Source organism: Acomys minous (assembly GCF_964271855.1).
Source record: "Acomys minous genome assembly, chromosome: 20".
Taxonomy (NCBI): Eukaryota; Metazoa; Chordata; class Mammalia; order Rodentia; family Muridae; genus Acomys; species Acomys minous.
In genome coordinates, this window is record NC_140502.1 from 9,584,655 (window position 1) to 9,603,748 (window position 19,094).

The following is a 19,094-nucleotide window of genomic DNA, read 5'->3' on the forward strand; positions in this document are numbered from 1 at the left end:
TGTACCAGACAATATACACTGTCAAGCCGGTCATTATGTAGCTCGGGGTTCAAAACTTTGTAAGTTTGATGATTCCTTGACAGATGATTTTCCTTGACAGAATGCAAAACACCTTCAAGAACTTTCAGTGTCAGTTGACACTGACGGGATGAAACTTCCAGGTCAGTATCAGCTTAATATTTCCATGTTCCCTGACTCATATACATAATGTCTTTATCAATAAGGTATTATTGTCAAGTCTTGTATTATAACCTACAGCATTGGTATAATCTGTAGTAATTTGGGATTATGGGAACTCATTAAACAGTAATTCTGAAAAAAATAATTTCCTAGGACTGGGCTTTTATTTGCTAGCCTATGGTGTTTAGGATTATCGTTTCTGTGTAAGATGTAATTAATTTTTAATTAATTATTTACTTACTTTACATCTCTACATCCCAGTCATAGCTTCTCCTCTCATTCGCTGCCTTCCAACTTCCCATTTGCCCCTCCCATGTTCTCCTCAGAAAAGAGGAGTCTTCTAATGGGAATCAATCAGCCTTGGCATACCAAGTTGCAGTAAGACTAGGGACATCTTCTACTATTGAGACTTTATGAGGTGGCTCAGTTAGGAGAACAGGATCCAAAGGGAGGCAACAGAATCAGAGACAACCCTTGTTATTAGGAGTCCCATATTAAGACCAAGCCACACATTTGTTACATATGTGCTGAGGGCCTAGATCAGTCTCATACAGGCTCTATGGTTGACAACTCAGTCTCTGTGAACACGTATTGGACCAGGTTAGTTAGTCCTATAGGTTTTCTTGTGGTGTCCTTGACCTCTCTGTTTCTTTCAATACGTCTTTACCTCTTATGTAGTATTCCAAAAGCTCTGCCTAATGTTTAGCTGTAGATAAATGCATCTGTTTCTTAAGGTTGCTGGCTAGAGCCTCTGATGACGGTTATTCTTGGCTCCTGTCTGAAAGTATAGCAGAATATCATTAACAGTGTCAGGGAGTAGATTCTCTTAAAGGCATGGCCTCAAAGTGGACCAGTAATTTGTTGGCCATTCCCTCAATGTCTGTTCCATCTTTAACTCCTGCTCATCTTTGAGGCAGGACAAATTGTGCATCTAAGGTTCCACTGTAAATCTTGACTGGTTACAGAGAATTGCCAGTTCATGCTTCATATTCTATAGTCCCATGACTCTTAGATGTGTTTATCCTTATAGATTCCTGGAAGTTTCCATTGTCTTTGGTTTCTAGCTCATCAAAGAGATACTTCCTTCATTACAGTTCTCTCTTCCAGTACTCTTTTCCTCTACACTCCAACAACCCGATCCCCGCTGGCCCCATTCAGCACCTCCACCACCCAGCCATCACCATGCTGAGTAAACTTCTGATGTTTATTTCATTTCTCCTTTTTAGTGAGCTCCAAGTTTCCCTCAAAACTTCTTTGTTACTTAGCTTCTTTGATCTATGGATTGTAGGATGATTTTTTCTTCACTTTATGGCTAATATCCACTCATAAGTGAGTACATATCAAGTTTTTCTTTCTGGGTTTGGGTGATGTAGTGGATGTGAGCATGTTTTTGTTTTGATACCAAGTGTGACATGTGGAACAGACTTGTGGGAGGGTGTGTGATGTTTGTCTGCTGAAAACAGACTTGTGAGAGGCATGTGGTATTTGTCCACTAGAAGAGGAACTGCCTCATGCATAAGCATGGTCTTTGGCAGTTTCAAAACATCTTGTATGGACTATGAGAGAGTATAAATGTCTAAATAACAAAGATCAATCCCTTTTGGTTTTTGTGTCACTTTGAATTACTTAGCTGTTCATCTCTTCGCTTCAAGGTGCTCTTAGAGAGAAATGATACAGAAAATGCCTTGAGGTTCCATTTCTGGATGCTGTGGTTGCCATCACTTTTGTTGAATTTATGGTTTTCTGTTCAATGGGTCTTCTGGAATCCTGACAACAAAGAGTGGTATCATGCCAATGAACTGAGTCCCTATTAATCTTCTTTCTTTCCTATTTAGAGTAGGTGGGTTGTAAGGGAGGTAGAAACATTAAAGATCCCCCAATAAAATAGATTTATAAAAGATCAAAGCATCCACAGTTACCACACTCAGGATAATGTTTTATATTTCCACCAATTTTCTGCAAATTACATGATGCCATTGTTTTTAATTGCTAAGTACTACTCCATTGTGTAAGTGTGCCATATTTTCTTTATCTGTTCTTCTGGTGAGGGACATCTATGTGGTTTCCAGTTTCTGTCTATTATGAATAAAGCTTCTATGAATGTAGTTGAGTAAGTGTCCTTGTGGTATAATTTGTATATATTCCCAGGAGTGGTATAGCTGTGTCCTGAGGTAGAGCTATTCCCTATTCTCTGAGGAACTTCCAGATTGACTTCCACAGTTATTGTACAAGTTTGTACTCCAATCATCAATGAAGGAGTGCTCCCCTTACTCCACCTCCTTGCCAGAATAAACTGTCATTTCTCTTACTGGTCTTAGCCATTCTAATTGGTGTAAGAGTAAATCTCAGAGTTATTTTAATTTTCATTATTCTGATAACTAGGAATGTTGCACATTTCTCATAGTGCATCTTAGTCATTAGAGATTCCTGATTATAAATTCTTTATTCCTGTACCCCATTTTTAATTGAGTCATTTGGTTTGTTGATGTTTAGTTTCTTTAGTTCTTTACAAAATTTGGATATCATCCCTTTGTCAGATAAGGGGCTGGTGAAAATCTTTTCCCATTCTATAGGTTGCCATTTTGGCCAATTGACAGTGCCCTTTGCCTTACATACGTTTTTTAGTTTCAAGAGGTCCTATTTATTAATTGTTGATCTTAGTATCTGAGCTATTGATGTTATGTTCAGGAAGTTGTCTCTGTGTCATTGCATTCAAGGCTATGCCTCAATTTCTCTTTTATAAGGTTTACTGAATGTGGGTTTATTTTCAAGTCTTTGGTGAAATAACTAAAGGAGATAAGCAAGATACAACTTAGAAAGGAAGAAGTCAAAGTATTGCTATTCTCAGATGACATGATAGTATACATAAGTGACACTAAAACTTCTACATACAAGAAGCGTTACAGAATTCCAAATATATTGAGACTGAAAAGAAAATCCCTTTATCATATAATAATCAAAACACTAAACATACAGAACAAAGAAAGTATATTAAAAGCTGCAAAGGAAAAATGTTAAGCCATATATAAAGATAAACCTATCAGAATTACACCGTCTTTGCAACAGAGACTATGAAAACCATAACGGACTGAACAGATGTCCTGCAGACATCAAGAGACCACAGATGTCAGCACAGGTTACTATACTCAGTAAATGTTCTATCACCATAGATGAGAAAAGAAGATATTCCATGACAAAACAAATTTAAACAGTACCTAACCACAAATCCAGGCATACAGATGATACTGGAAGGAAAAGTCCAATGCAAGGAGGCTAACTACCCTTAGGAAAACACATGAAAAATAACCCACATCCACAAAACCAAAAGAAAGAAGGGAAGGACACATACACACACATTCTACCACACCAACATCAAAACAATAGGAATTCAAAAGACTGGTCATTAATATTGCTCAACATCAATGGCCTAAACTCCCCAATAAAAAGACACAGGCTAGCAGAATAGATGCAAAAACAGGACTCATCATTCTCTTTCATACAAGAAGCAGACTTCATCAATAAAGATAGGTATTGGAGAAAGGTATTTCAAGCAAACAGTTCCTAGAAGCAAGCCAGAGTAGCCACACTATTATCTAATAAAATAGACTTTCAATCAAAACTAATTAAAAGAGATGGGGGAATAATACTCCATACTCATCAAAGGAAAAATACACAAGATGACATCTCAATTCTGAACATATGCTTCTAAATGCAAAGGTACGTGCATTTGTAAAAGAAACATTACTAAAGCTTAAATCATACAACACATCCCATGCATCAATAGTGGGAGACTTCAACACCTCACCGTCACTAGTTAACAGATCACCAAGATAGAAACTAAATGGATAAATAATGAAACTAATATGCAGTGAATCAAATGGACCTAACAGATAGCTACAGAGCTTTTCATCCAAACACAAAAGAAAACAGCTGTGTCTCAGCACCTCATGGAATCTTCATCAAAATTTACCATAGACTTGGTCACAAAACCAACCTTAACATATACAAGAAGATTACAATAACTGCTTGCATCTTATAAGACCACCATGGATTAAAGCTGGAGCTCAACAAAAAAAAGAAACAGAAAGCCTACAAACTCATGGGATCTGAACAACTTCCTACTCAACAACCACAGGGTCAGAGATGAAATAAATAAATAAATTAAAGAATTTCTAGAATTAAATGAAAATGAAGGCATAGCATACCTAAACTTTTAGGACACAATGAAAGCAGTGCAAAGAGGATATTTTATAGTACTAAGCACCTTCATAAAGGAATTGGGCAGATTCCCATACTAGCAATTTAACAGCACATCAGTAAGCTCTAGGACAAAAGAAGAAAACACACCAAAGAGGAGTAGATGACAGAAAATCATCCAACTCAGGGATGAAATTAATAAATTAGAAACAAAGAGAACAATACAAAGAATCAATAAAACCAAGAGTTGGTTCTTTGAGAAAATCAACAAAATAGATGAATCCCTTAGCCAAACTAACTAAAAGGCAGAGGAAGAGTATCCAAATTAACAGTATCAGAAAGGAAAAGGGAGACACTGAGGAAATCCAAGAAATCATTAGGTTTTACTTCAAAAGTATGTATTCCACAAAATTGTAAAATGTAAGAGAAATTGATTATTTTTCTTGATAGCTTTCATATACCAACGTTAAATCAATAGCAGGTAAGCCATTTAAACAGTCCTATAACCCCTAAGGAAATTGAAGAAATCATCAAAATAGAAGAAGGAACATTACCAAACTCATCCTATGAATTCACCATCACTCTGATGCTGAACCCACACAAAGCCTCAACAAAGGAAGAAAATTCAGACCAATTTCACTCATAAACATCGATGTGAAAAATCTCAATAAAATACTCACAAACCAAATCCAAGAACACCCTAGGTATATCATCTACCACAATCAAGCAGGCTTCATCCCAGTGATGCAGGGTTGTTAGACATGCAAAAAAAATCCATCAATGTAATCCACCATATAAACAAGCTGAAAGAAAAAAAACATTGCACGATCATCTCATTAGATGCAGAAAAAGCCTTTCACAAAATCCAATACCCCTTCATGATTAAAGACTTAGAAAGATCAGTGATACAAGGTCCATACCTAAACATAAGAAAGGCCCCATACAGCAAGCTGATAGCTAACATCAACTTAATGGAAAGGAACCCCAAAGCAATTCTACTAAAATCACGGACAATTCAAGGCTAACCACTTTTCCCATATCTCTTCAATACAGTGCTTGAGGTTTGAGCTGCAGGAATAAGAGAACTACAGGAGATCAAGGGGAACCAAGTCAGAAAGGAAGAAGTCTGACTATTAGGAGACTTTTCTAGTTAGATGATGTCCTCTTCAGTCTCTATGGCACCTGTTACTTGGAGGCTCTGCTAGAGTCCCTCTGATACCCGGTTCCCCACCTAAGAGTTTGCTCTGACTTGGGACTCAAAATTGTCACAGAGATGCCTTGCCAAACTTTCTCTTTTCTTTACCGAGCTTTTGTCCCCCCACCGTCAAACTCCCCAGGTCTGATCTCCATCCTCATATCTCTCTGTGTTCCTCTCCTGCTTTGTTACTTCTCTTCAACCATTGTGTTTATTCTAACTACCCATTTGAGTGACACTTAAGCATCCTCCCTTGGATCCTTCTTTGGATCTGTACATTGTAGTGTGCTTATCCAGTACTATATGGCTAAAATCCACTTAGAAGTGACTAAATATCGCAAGTGTCTTTCTTAGTCTGGGCTACCTCACTCAGGATGATTTTTCTAGTCCCACCCACTTGCCTACAAATTTCATGATTTTGTTGTTTTTAATAGCTGAGTAGTATTTCATTGTGTAAATGTACCACAGTTTCTTCACCCATTGTTTTGTTGAAGGATCTCTAGGCTTTTTCCAGCTTCTGGCTATTACAAATAAGGTTGCCATGAACATGGTTGAGGAAACAAGATTGTTCTATGGTGGAGTGTCTTTTGGGTATATGCCGAGGAGTGTTGTAGCTGGGTCTTGAGGTAGCACTATTTTAAATTGTGTGAGAAAGCAGCAGATTGATTTCCAAAGTATTTGTACAAGTTTGCGCTCCCAGCAACAGTGGAGGAGTGTTCCCCTTTCTGTGTGGTATTTTCTTTTTTTATGTTGTCGCACTTAATTTTATTCTGTATTTTATGTATAATAATGTTTAATACTAAGAAAGCTATTTTATAAAAAACATTCATTATTTAATTTTAGTGAGAAAATAGTTGTCATTGTTGAGGAAATATTAACTCTGTAGTTATGATATTTTTGTTTTTCCTTTTGTGGAAAACATTTCTTTTCTTGTACCATGTACCATGATCATAGTTTCCCCTCTGTGGTCCCCTCCAGTTCCTCATCACCTTTAAAACCCTTTGGTTTCACTTCCTTTTTGTCTCTCATTAGAAAAAGAATATACTTCTATGAGATAACAACAAAACATGGTAAAAATAAAATGTAATAATATAAAGAATAAACAATCATGTAGAAGTAAGACATGACAACACTTTGAAAGGAAATGTGTCCTAAGGACAAACACAAGATTCAGAGACCCACTCCTAAAATAAAATAGTACTGTAAAAATAATAAACTAAAGGCTATGATATATACACAGAATACATGGTGCCAAACAATGTAAGTGCTGTCCTTGCTGCTTCAGTCTTTGTGAGTGAATATGTGCCTTGATTAATTGATTTAGAGGATTTGGTCTCCTGCTGTTGTCCACCCCCTCTGGCCTTCACACTATTTTTACCTCCTCTTCCACAGGGTTCCCTGAGCTATGACGCATGGTTGTGAGTCTCTGCATTAATTTCCATCTGCTGCAGGAGGAATCTTCTCTGACGATGACTGAATAAGGCAATAATCTATTAGTATAACAGAATATCATTAGGAGTAATTTATACTTCTTTTTAAAGACCATAAATGATTTATTTAATCCTAAGTCTCTGGGCTATTTAGTCTCTCATTCTTGGTCACACAAGTTCCATCTCATGGAGTGGGCCTTAAAGTCAAATCAGAATACTTCCATAAGCTCTGTTCCATAATCACCTTATAGTTATTTATAACTTTCTATATTCCTTCTTCTACCCCAATTTCCAACCATCCAACCCCAATTTAGCCCTTTCTTTTTCCACTAATGCTTTAAAATTTTATACCATTTTTTAAAAATCTCTAATACTCTCAATGCCCCCTACCATGGGGCTTTATTAATTTCCTACCTTTAAGTATATTTCAAATGAAATACACATATCTGAAGACTCAAATCTAACATTCACAAACGAGAGAGATAAGTGACCTTTCTATTTTTGTGTTTGGGTTTCCTAACTCAGAATAATTGTTTAGTTTTCCTAATACCTAAATAACATTCCGTTGTGTACACGTATCATGTTTTCATTATCCAGCCATCACTCATTCACATCTAAGCTGATTCTATTTGCTAGCTGTTGTTATTAGAGTATTAGTGAATAAACAAACTAAAATAGGCCTATCAAGTGATCCAGAATTCCACTCTTGCATACATAATTTTATTATTTTTGTGGCTGCATAAAATATCATTGTAGATTTACACTGAATTTTCTTTATGCAGTCAGCAGTTGATGGGCCTTTATGGTAGTTGCATTTCCTGTCTGCTGTGAATATGGCGGCAGTAATAATGGTTGTGCAACAAGCTTTCCGGAGTGGTGAATAAGCTATTGCTCAGCAGTAAAATGTGAGGCCTGGTGAGCGCTCTTTTTCCCATATTGACAGGGCTAACTTTGCACAGGACTAGTGTAGTTTACTTCACTCACTGTGGGTTCATAATTTCAATGATTGTTTAACTGATTACTGTTTTGAACATGACATGGAAACATATTGATGACCCTCAGTATATCACCAATATGTTTAACTGGTGCAGACTTCATAAAAACTTGACAGTAGTCAGGACATTTCTGGTAAAAATCTGTTAGTCCGTTCTACCATTCTGGGCAGATAGTTAAAAATCATAAAATTTCAAGGTCATGCACTTTCTAACCTCCCTGTATTGGCCACTAACACTGTGCAGATGAATCAGAATATCATACTCTTCCTCATATGCATACCAACATACCTTAATGTGGTAAAGACTATATATATCAAATTCACATATTGTGCAGACATGGAGACTAAAGAATAGAATAGGTAGGCAAATAAGCTACTTGCAGCTCCTAAATTTGGCTAACATGTCAAATATACTTTGGGGAGTAAAACAACTCAATTAACTGATGATGCTGGGGAATTAATTTTCACATGTTGGAGAGCAAAACCATATCCCTATCTCTCACCATGCACACGAGTTAAATTCAAAATCCATACAGCACCGTAGTGTATCATCTGAAAGTGCTAGAATATTTAGAGTTTCAAATACAATAGTGAGAAGAGGTCAAGAGGGTACATATTATTCTTTCTAACCTGGGTGGGGGTGGGGGTGGGAGCTTATATTTCTTTCTATCCAGTATAATGGTATTGTGCTGTTACTTGGTTCATTGCTGTGACAAAATAATGTGAAACAAATTAAAGAAATAAATTCCTCCATTGGCAGGAAGGCAAGATACTGTTTTTTGTTACATACACAGTCAGGAAACCTAGAGAAAGCAGGATATTTGGCTAGGCTGCAAACTTATTTTCATTGACTTTCTTTCACCAGAAAACAGTGGTGAGCATGCAGTATGTAGGTTTTTTTTCAATACAGGGTTTCTTTGTGTAGTGCTGGATGTCTTGGACTCACTCTGTAGACCAGGCTGGCCTCAAACTCATAGCGATCCACTTGCCTCTGCATCCCAGAGTTCTTGGATTTCAGGCATGTGCCACCATGCTCAGATCTCCGTGTACTTTGAACTAGGGCCTTGGTGACCACATCCTGCTCATGTGCCAACTTTGGTCAGCTCCTACCTGATGTACTAAAGAGGAAACATGCCCCTTTACAATGGCCAAGGCAGGCCTTCTCTTTCAGATCTAGCTAGATGTAAGACAATCCTCCATGCACCTTGAAAGAATACTATGGGTTAGCTAGAGGAAAAAGGTGAAGGCCCAAATCCATTCTGACTGGAACATGAGATAAACGCAAGTCCTCCACAGGCCAACTTAAGTTAACAGAACACTGTGTGAGTCATGGCATTCATTTCCTTTCATTTTCCTCATCTTAAAATATCTCCTAAGACAAAACCGGGTCCTTTTAATAAATTCCTGTTTTAAATCAGGAAATTATCACCAGTGAAAAATAATATAGCTTAATATTCAGAATGCTTGCTTTTCGTGCATAATACCACAGACTGAATCTCAGACACAATTGAACCAAATGTGGTGATGCATGCCTGTAATCCTACTTGGGAAAGTGGAGGCAAGTGGATCAAGATTCAAGATGGTCTTCAGCTATACGGTGAGTTCAAGGCCACCTTAGGCTATATGCGAATCTCTCAAAAATCAGAACAACAAACAAACCATATTAATTGTACCTTATTAGCTCTGCTTTATAGCATTATTAAAGGTATATTAAAATGGTACACTTTTCACATGTTAAATAATGTCATCTATAATACAGTAATAAAATGTGTCATCTTTCTACTTCCTAAATTCAAGATCAATATTAGCCAAAAACTACCTTTAAAAAATTGCTTGGCATGAGTATTTTCCTCATGTGTTTTTAATTCTGGCACATTTTCCTATGCTACCTAGTAAATACTTTCCAATGAATTTACAAATAATAAAGTTTTGCAGATCTTAAGATCTTAGGAGAAATTTATATTTGAAATGAACAAAAAAAAATCAAGAAGTTAGGTATGTTGCTCAAATGGAAGATTGATTGACCAGCATAGTATTGGTTTGAACCACGTAACTGGTGTGCACATCTGTAATGACAGCACTAAGGACATGGAGGGAAAATCAGGAATTCAGTGGTATTCTAGCCTACGTATGAGTTTGAGATCATGCCTCCAAAGAAAAAGAAAAACAATATCAGCCATCCCCTAAAAATGGCGTAGAAAGTTGTCTTTATTTCCAACCCCTACCTAAAGTTGCTTTTTATTGGGGTATTTTATCAAAGCCACAGAAATGAAACACTTTAATAAAGTTAGTACTATCTATTGTAGAAGTGTATGGCAGCTACTATTAGCTTTACAGAGATTTGTGATGCTTTCTGAAAGGAGCTTGGGAATGTTTCTCTTTGGCATTATTTAGAGTTTCAGGCTGCTAAGTTCCCATTGAGTAAAGGATCAAGGTTAAAGTTGCTCATAGAGAGTTACATCAATGGTTGCTGTGGTGTGAATGTGAAATGGTCCAGATGAGCTCGTATTTTGAATACTTGGTATCCAGTGGGAAATTTGAAGAACCTTGGATACATGTGTCTAGTTGGTATACATAAGCTACTGGAGGTAGGTCTTTGAGGCTTATAACCTTGTCTTATTTCCAGTAATGATCACAGTTTTCTGATCTACACAATGTGAACAAGATACATTGAAAGCTTCTGCTACAACAGGCCTTTATGGTAGTCCTCAACTTCAGGCACTGGGATTGTGATGGACAACTGGTAAATATTGGTTACTAATTGATCACTAAAAATGATTGGTTACTAAGCAGGAGATTTTCATATCAGAACAAGTCTATAAGGGAAAGTAACTTGCCCAGGTCAATGAGGCTGAGGGAGACAGAGCCAGCAACTTACCCTCAAATCTGGTTTTGCAGCCTGTGTTCTGCAGACCTTCTAACATGTCAGCAAACATGTTTGCACTAAACAACTGTTGGAATGGTCCAAATCCCTATGAGTGGCAACAATACATATGAGGACAGAGAATCATTTGCTATGCCTCTGTCTTATTATAGTCCTCAGAAATACAGTGTACAGAGCCAATCCTAGTAAGACAGTGCCACTTGGAGACTCTGTGTGGTGGAAAGCAGCCCCTTGGGCATGTAGACCACTTGTTTCTCCCCTCAGGAGAAACAGGGGAAAGAGGGATGACAAATTTCAGGTGAGTGCACTCATGTCACCAGCTTTATATGCTACAGGCCATCAGTCTGGAACCACATCTGGGACTTGTAACCAAGAGTGGATTCTGATTGGGTTGGAGGAAACACAGCAACCTGTTTCTCTTTAAGCCTGGCAGAGAAATATCCTTCTCCTAACACTCAGAATCTGTTCTCCTGTCTTAATATGAGATCACACTGAGGTTGGTTAAAAAGAAGAACTGTTGTAGGGATTTCTCTGGGACTGGCCCTGAAACTAAAATACCAGAAGACATGCTAATCATGTCCAGGGACTGCCCCTAAATCTAAAGTTTTGGTTGAGTGTGCATATCTCGAGCAAGCATATGTCCACACATTGAAGGGAGCTCATAGGTCTGTGAGCTCTCTAGATTAGGAGGAGAAGGGTCTCACAGTCCATATCCAAGTCCCCACTCACATTCAGTACGGAGACCCTCATGTCCATGTGACTCAATATTACCCCTGGTAGAAGGTGCCTAATTGGTGTTGCCAGTGCTGGGACATAGGTGTGTCCCTCACAGTTCCACAGCTGCATGCTCTCCCTCTGGGAACAGAGAAGCAAGCAGTATCTCATCACTAGGCCCATGCCTCCCTCAGAGTCCAAATCCCAGGAGCAGTCAGGAAAAGAAATGACATTTTTCTGGTGATGTCCAATCATTCGGAATCATATATGAGCATCCTCAGTACAGCCACACTACAGGTTGGCTGCAGACAAAACTAAAATGTTCTTATGAGTCCAACTTGACAAGGCAGAGGGGCCAGTCACTCTCCAAGCCATGACTCCTGCTACAGTGATGAAAACACAGAACACAGCACTATTTATTCCCAGCAGTATACATTTATTATATAGTAAAAATGACTACATAAGCCAGATGCAGTGGTGCATGTCTGTAATCCCAGCACTTGGGGAGGCAGAGGCAGGCAGATCTCTGTGAGGCCAGCCTGGTCTATGAAAGCAAGTCCAGGACACCCAAGGCTACACAGAGAAACTATGTCTTGAAAAAAATGAATACATAACAAAGATATATATGTAGCCCACTTCAAGATCTTGTGTGGCCACAAGAAGGTTGTAATGTTTATAGTTATCTACTGGAAATAATCCAGCATCAACTAGGAGAGGGGCTGGTGGGCATGCCTAAAAGGAATTGAGGTGGGAATATCCACGCATTGTAATTAGCTCCATTAGGGCTGTACAAACAGAGACAGGGATCTGAGTAGCAGAAAGCATCTATCATACTCTGTTTTTGGATTGTAGATGCTTTTGCCACTGTGAATTGCTCAACATACTGGCTTCTGCTTTAAACTGTGGGCAACAATAATCCTTTCTTCACTGTTACTTTTGATGAGGCATGTTTTTGTAATAATGAAAAAAGTATTTATGATTTTTCTCTTGGGTCCCATTGTTAATAAAATATGAAAAGAGTCCTGGCCTTCATCTGTTGGCTTCACTCCCCTCTGAATCTTGAGTGACTTGTCATGAATGCAGCAGTTTAGAATAAAGCAAGTTTATTGGCTTACCATTTGAGAGGTCATAAGTCCCAACTGATATTACCTGTGGGGGAATCGAATATAAAGCATCCTTCTTTTAATATCTGTGCTCTAGTCTCTTCTCTGGAATTTAAAAATATTTATTTTAAAATAATGTATTTATGTGTATATAATACACATAACACACACGCGCTCTTGCGCGCATGCAAACACACACACACACACACACACACACACACACACACACACACACACACACTACCATGTGTGTGCAAATACCTGTGGAAGCCAATAGTGGATGTTGGCTCAGAGCTAGGGTTATAGGCAGTTGTGTGCTGACCAACATGGGTCCCCTGCAAAGCAACAAGCATGCCTAATGACTGAACATCTTTCCAGATCCCAAAGGACTAGGTTTTAATGTGTACATATTGATAGGGAAATGCACACAAGTGTTCAATTTATACAACATGAAACAGTCAAATGAGTGTCAGATGAGATCTCAAGAAATTTCTTAGGGCCTGGAGACTTTTATTTGGATCTAGAGTTGTGACAATGGGATTAAATATGTCTGACTCACTTATATCTGCATATTGGCCCAAGGGGCATGTCCCATGAAAGCCTTCACTTACCAGGAAACCGAGACAGAGGGGAGGACATTCTAGTGGGACTCTAGATGAGAGAATCATGGGAGAATGGCAAAGTAGAAGGATCCAGAGGGTCCTAGAAGCCTACAAGTAGAGCATTATGATAGGCAGATTTGGGCTCAGGGGTCCCGCTCAAACTAAGGCACCAGCCAAGGACAATACAGGCGGCAAACTTTAAACCCCTACCCAGATCTAGACAATGGACAGAACATTCTCCACAGTAGAGTGGAGAGTGGGATATGACTTTCTCACATACTCTGGTGCCTCACCTTTGACCATGTCCCCTGGAGGGGGAGACCTGGTGGCACTCAGAGGAAGGACAGCAGGTTACCAAGAAGAGACTTGATACCCTATGAACTTATACAGGGGGAGGTAATCCCCCTCATGAACAGTCATAGGGGAGGGGAATAAGGGAAAATGGGAGGGAGGGAAGAATGGGAGGATACAAGGGATGGGATAACCATTGAGATGTAACAAGAATAAATTAATAAAGTAAAAATAAAAAATAAAAAAAATATGTCTGACACAACCTGACCCCATGCCTACCATTTCTTTATCTTGGAGAACACCACTGCAGACTTACTGCTAGGAACAAAGACGCACCATGTGGACACAAGTTAAGCTTTAAAAGAAGCTAGAAAGAGCCTTGTTGAGAGAAAAGTTAACTTGGGGATACTTATTTTCTCCACTGCTGGAGGTTGAATTGAGGGTATAATGCCTGGTAGGTAAGTACAATGTCACAGAAATGTTTTCCCTACATCGGAGACCTTGTTTTACTTTTTAAGATCACAAGTGATATGCATTACTTCACAATGTATTAACTTGCTAAATTCTTTTATATTTAAGGAAACTTTTATTAGATCTTTGAGAATTTCTTATGTTACTAAATTCCAATTCTTCCAAAGTCCACCACTATTTCCTATCGACTCAACTTTGTGTCAGTTTTTTAAGCCCTTTAAGACCAATTCATGCTGCTCAAATGTTCTTTTTGGACATAGGTTCTAGCACTGGAGCATGGTTGACTTACCATTGGTGACTTCTTATTTATTTATTTATTTATTTATTTATTTATTTATCCATCCATTCAGTTGTTTGTGTGTTTGTTTCCAAGAAGGCTCTCACTATACAGCTCTGTCTATCCTGAAACTTACTATGAAGACCAAGCAGGCCTTAAACTCAAAGGGATCCACCTCCCTCTGCCTCCCAAGAGCAGGTAGTGAAGTTCTTCGTTATTATGCTGAACTCCAGGGGCTAAACACTCACAGCAATTCAAGTCTCTCCTAGAAAGCAGCAAGTAACAATAGCTCCAAGGATAAAGAAGGTAGTGTGTACTGAAATTTCCTTTCAAATCTGGTGTTTTGTCTAGCTTGGGTTTACATGTCTTGTTCATGATGTCACAACTTCTGTGAGTTGGCTGTTCAGAATACACTGTAGTTCCTGACTTTATCTACTGATTCTGGCTTTGTACTCTTTCCATTCCCTCTTCCATAATGACCCCTGAAATTTGGGAGAAGAAGATGTGTGGTTTGTAATTTCACTCTAACTCTGAGCGTTCTGAAGTCTCTTATTCTCTACACCTTGGTCAATCATGGGTCCCTATGTTAATCCCCATCTACTGCTAATAAAAGCTTTTGAGACACAGGTTGAGAGATGCATTGGTGCATGGGCCTAATAACAAATAACTTATTTTTATTAAATATATTAAATTTTTTGATAATTTTGTGGGTTCAACTAATGAGTTTTGATCATATCCACTCTCATTCTTGCCCCTACTTCCAGACTCCTCTCAATCTTGTGTCTTTTAAAAATAATCCAATAAACTAATTTGTCCTGCTTATATACTCAAGGGTGTGGGGCCATCTAGTGGACATACACTTGAAAAAAAACTGCATTTCCTCAGACCAGAAGTCATCAACTCTCAATATTAACTGAGCTAGTGGTGGAGAATTGGGAACCCTCTGCCCTCCATCTCAGCCCTCATTTTACTTTTGTTTTGAGACATGATCTCACTAAGATGCTCAGGCTGACTTTGAAGTCACTTTGTAGTCCAAGTAATATTTGAACACGTGTCCCAGCTGAGTCGCTGGGAATTTTAGTTTCCACCTGTGGCCTTGAAGATATGTTATAGTTCTCTTATAGGTTCTGACATGAATATGGAGAAAGGGTGGCTGAGTAATCATTAGGGGGTTAATGTCCCCACCTAATCTAATCTTTACTAGATTCTCTAAGCAAACCATGTGGTGAGTGTCTTCCTCACTGGAACTTTTCCCAGACCCAGAAAGACACACATGGTATATACTCACTTACAAGTGGATATTAGCCCAACATAGATGTCCTCTGAGAGACTCTGCCCAGCAGGGTATTGGGACAGATGCTGAGACTCGCTGTTGGACTCTGGGTGGAATGCTGAGAGTGGTGTGGAAGAATGGTGGAATGAAAGGACCCTAAGGGTTCAGGAGCCCCACAAAGAGACTATCAAGGCTAGCAGATCTGGACCTGGGGCGGGGAGGCTGCGCAAATTGTTGCCCCAACCAAGGACAATGCATGCAGTAAATCCAGACCTCGTGTTCAGATATAGCCAATGGACAGCTCATTCTCCACAGTTGTGGAGAGAACAGGGACTACCTCTAACATGAACTCTGGAGCCGTGATTTGATAACTTTGCCTTTGAGGGGAGGCCCAGGGGCACACAGAGGAAGGGGAGGCAGGCTATCCACATGAGACCTGGTAGGCTCTGGTCATATGGTGAGGGACAAGACCCCTTTTGTCAGAGGTCTAGGGGAAGGGGATAGGGCTGAGGAGTAGGAATGGGAGAGGATAAATTTGAGATGTAATCTGAATAAATCACAATAAATTTAAAATTTTTTAAAAGAAATTAAACACCAACAAACCAAATAATCCAATGAAAAATGGTATACTGAGCTAAACAGAGTATTCCCAACAAAGAAATCTCAAAAGACTGGGAAGCACTTAAAGAAATGCTCAATGTTCATAATCATAAGGGAAATGCCAATCAAAATGACTCTGAAATTCCATCTCATACCTATTAGAATGGCTAAGATCAAACTCAAGTGACAACACATGCTAGCAAAGATGTGGAGAAATGGGAACACATTTCTATACTTTGTGAGAATGCAAATTTCTAGAACTCTTGGAAATCAAACTGGAACTTTCTCAGGAAATTGGGAATAGCCCTACCTCAAAACCCAGATATACTTCTCCTGGGTGTATACCCAAAAGATGCTTCTACATACAAATAGAACATTTGTTCATCTTTGCTCATAGCCACTTTATTTATAATAACCAGAAACTGGGAATAACCCAGATATCCCTTAACTGAAGAATGCATAAAGTGCAGTACATTTACACAATGGAATATTACTCAGATATTAAAAAGAGGAAAATCATGCAATTTGAACTGGATAGAACCAGAAAAGTTTGTCCTGAGTCAGGTAACCCAGGCCCAGAAAGACATACATAGTATGTACTCACGTATAAGTGGATTTTACTCACATAGTACAGGATAAACATACTACAATTCACAGACCTAAAGAAGATAAGTAACAAGGAGGACTCAAGAGACTCTGCTTAAATCTCACTCAGATGTGAAAATAGAATAGAAAGCTGAAGTGGTTAAAGAGAGGGAACAAGGTAAGAGTGGGAGTATGGAGAGAAATTATCTCAATTATCTCTGATATCAGACCTGGGGAGAGTGGGGTCTGGAGGACAGAGGGCTTGCACAGAGAAAAGAAATCTTGGGCAGGGGCTTATTTGCATCAATCTGGATACCTAAAACAGAACAGGCTCCAGCTAGGGCATGAGGGTGAGTCTATCTGAGACTCCTAGTAGCAGACCCAAAAGATGCTCCACCATACAACAAAGATATTTGCTCAACTATGTTTTTAGCATCTTTATTCATAATAACCAGAAACTGGAAACAACCCAGATGTCCCTCCATCAGATAATGAATAAAGAAACTATGCTTCATTTACACAAGAAAATCATGTAATTTGCAGGCAAATGGGTTGAACTAGAAGAGATCACGCTGAATGATGTAACCCAGACCCATATATTTCTTTCCTGTGTTCATTCATTTTGCGTTGTGACTCACTGAGTTTAACTAGGACCATCTGTTTGACTAGACGTTGAGACTATCTTTTGGAGTCTGCCCAGCTCAGCTGTTACACAGTTTTATACAATGACCCTGCATCACTCACAGTGTATAAATAAGCAATTGTTCTGCAGTCAGTTGTAGGGCCCAGTGAGGCTCTTTCTTTCCATAACAGATTGTTGACAGGACCATTCTTGTGAAGGCACAGTGTAGGTAATGCCAGTTGCCCTGAGTTCATAAATGCAATGACTGTGTCATTGATACTTTTCTTTGATGTCACATTGAAGAATGTCAGTGACCCTGGGTTTATCACTGATTTGTTTGATCAGTACATATTTTATGAAAATTTACCAATAATCTGAAAATTTCTGGTAAAATATGGCTAGCTTATGCACTCATTTGGGTTGGATAATAAATAAATGATAAAACTTTAAGGTAGTAGGCATACTGATTACCATGGATTAATCACCACTACTGTGTGCATGAATAAAATAGCACACTCTTCCTCATATACATGCCTACATACATCAAATGATAAAGACAATATATAAAACCAACCTATAGTCAACATGATACAGACATGGAAACCAAATAATAGAATAGATGGCCAGGGAATAAGTTCATTAACTTCTAGCCATCTAAATTTTGACTAAGATATCAAAAATGTAATTTGGAAAAAAACTACCTAGTTAAAAACGATTCTGTGGAAACTTATTTCTACACATTGAAGAGCAAAACCAGATCTCGGCACATAAATGAATTTAAAGTACATCCAACATTTTAGTGTCATATTTAAAACTACTAGGAGGAAAAAAATTAGAGTTTCAAATACAACGGTGGAAATGGGTGGGGAGGGGACATATTTCTTTTCTTTTGACCTTGGAGGTGAGTTTGGGAGTTTCTATTTTCTTTCTATTCACTATAATGGTGCTGTATTGCTATTTTTCACAATTACAGAATAACATGAAGAAAATCAAGGGAGAGTTTATTTGTGCTTACAGTTAAAGAGGGACACTACAGTTCACCAGGGCCAGGAATGCAGGCTGCAAGTTCCATTGCTTCATGATCAGAAAACACAGGGAGGACAGGGGACTGGAATATAAGTCATTCTCAGTGACTTGCTTTCACAAGCAAAACTCCATCTTATGTTGATGGTAGGAAGAAATTATTCTTTTTCTACGTCTTGTCTGAATGAGACAGTCCCTCTTTTTTCCCCCTTTTCCTCCAAAGTGAAAATTCTGAGTGATGATTACTTGAAAAAATGTGCCTACACCTCACATTAAAAAAAAATATATCTAGGGAGATCCAAGATGGCAGCGAGCAGTGTGGACGGTGTTTGAAAGCTCCAGCGAACAAGTCAGGGAATTGCACAGATTTCTGAGCCAGGAACACCAAGGTCCCCACACCACAGCAGCAGAAGTGCTCCACGGTTCAGAGGGACCAGGGTGTGGAGGACCTGCCTGCCCCTGCACACGGGAGGAGGGAGGGCTTTCTCGGATCAGAGCGGCGGTGGTGGACAGCAGTGCCACCAGCTGCACCAGCAGCGCCAGCAGCTCCAGCGGCGCCAGTGGCGGTGGCTGAGGTTTGCAGCTCAAGGCTTTCCATTGGAGGCGATTAGTGTGGTGGACGGTGGGAGTTGCTGTGGGAGAGGGGACTCTGG

At 39.0% G+C, this 19,094-nt stretch overlaps 1 long non-coding RNA gene across 1 annotated transcript; it reads right to left on the bottom strand.

Moving 5' to 3' along the window:
- Positions 1 to 875: 875 nt before the first annotated feature.
- Positions 876 to 5,531, bottom strand: LOC311591289. Its single transcript, XR_014777053.1, has 3 exons — positions 5,298 to 5,531; positions 5,058 to 5,180; positions 876 to 1,947 (listed from the first exon to the last, which is right to left on the bottom strand). It is a non-coding gene; the product is annotated as an uncharacterized lncRNA (long non-coding RNA).
- Between the last annotated feature and the right edge of the window lie 13,563 nt (positions 5,532 to 19,094).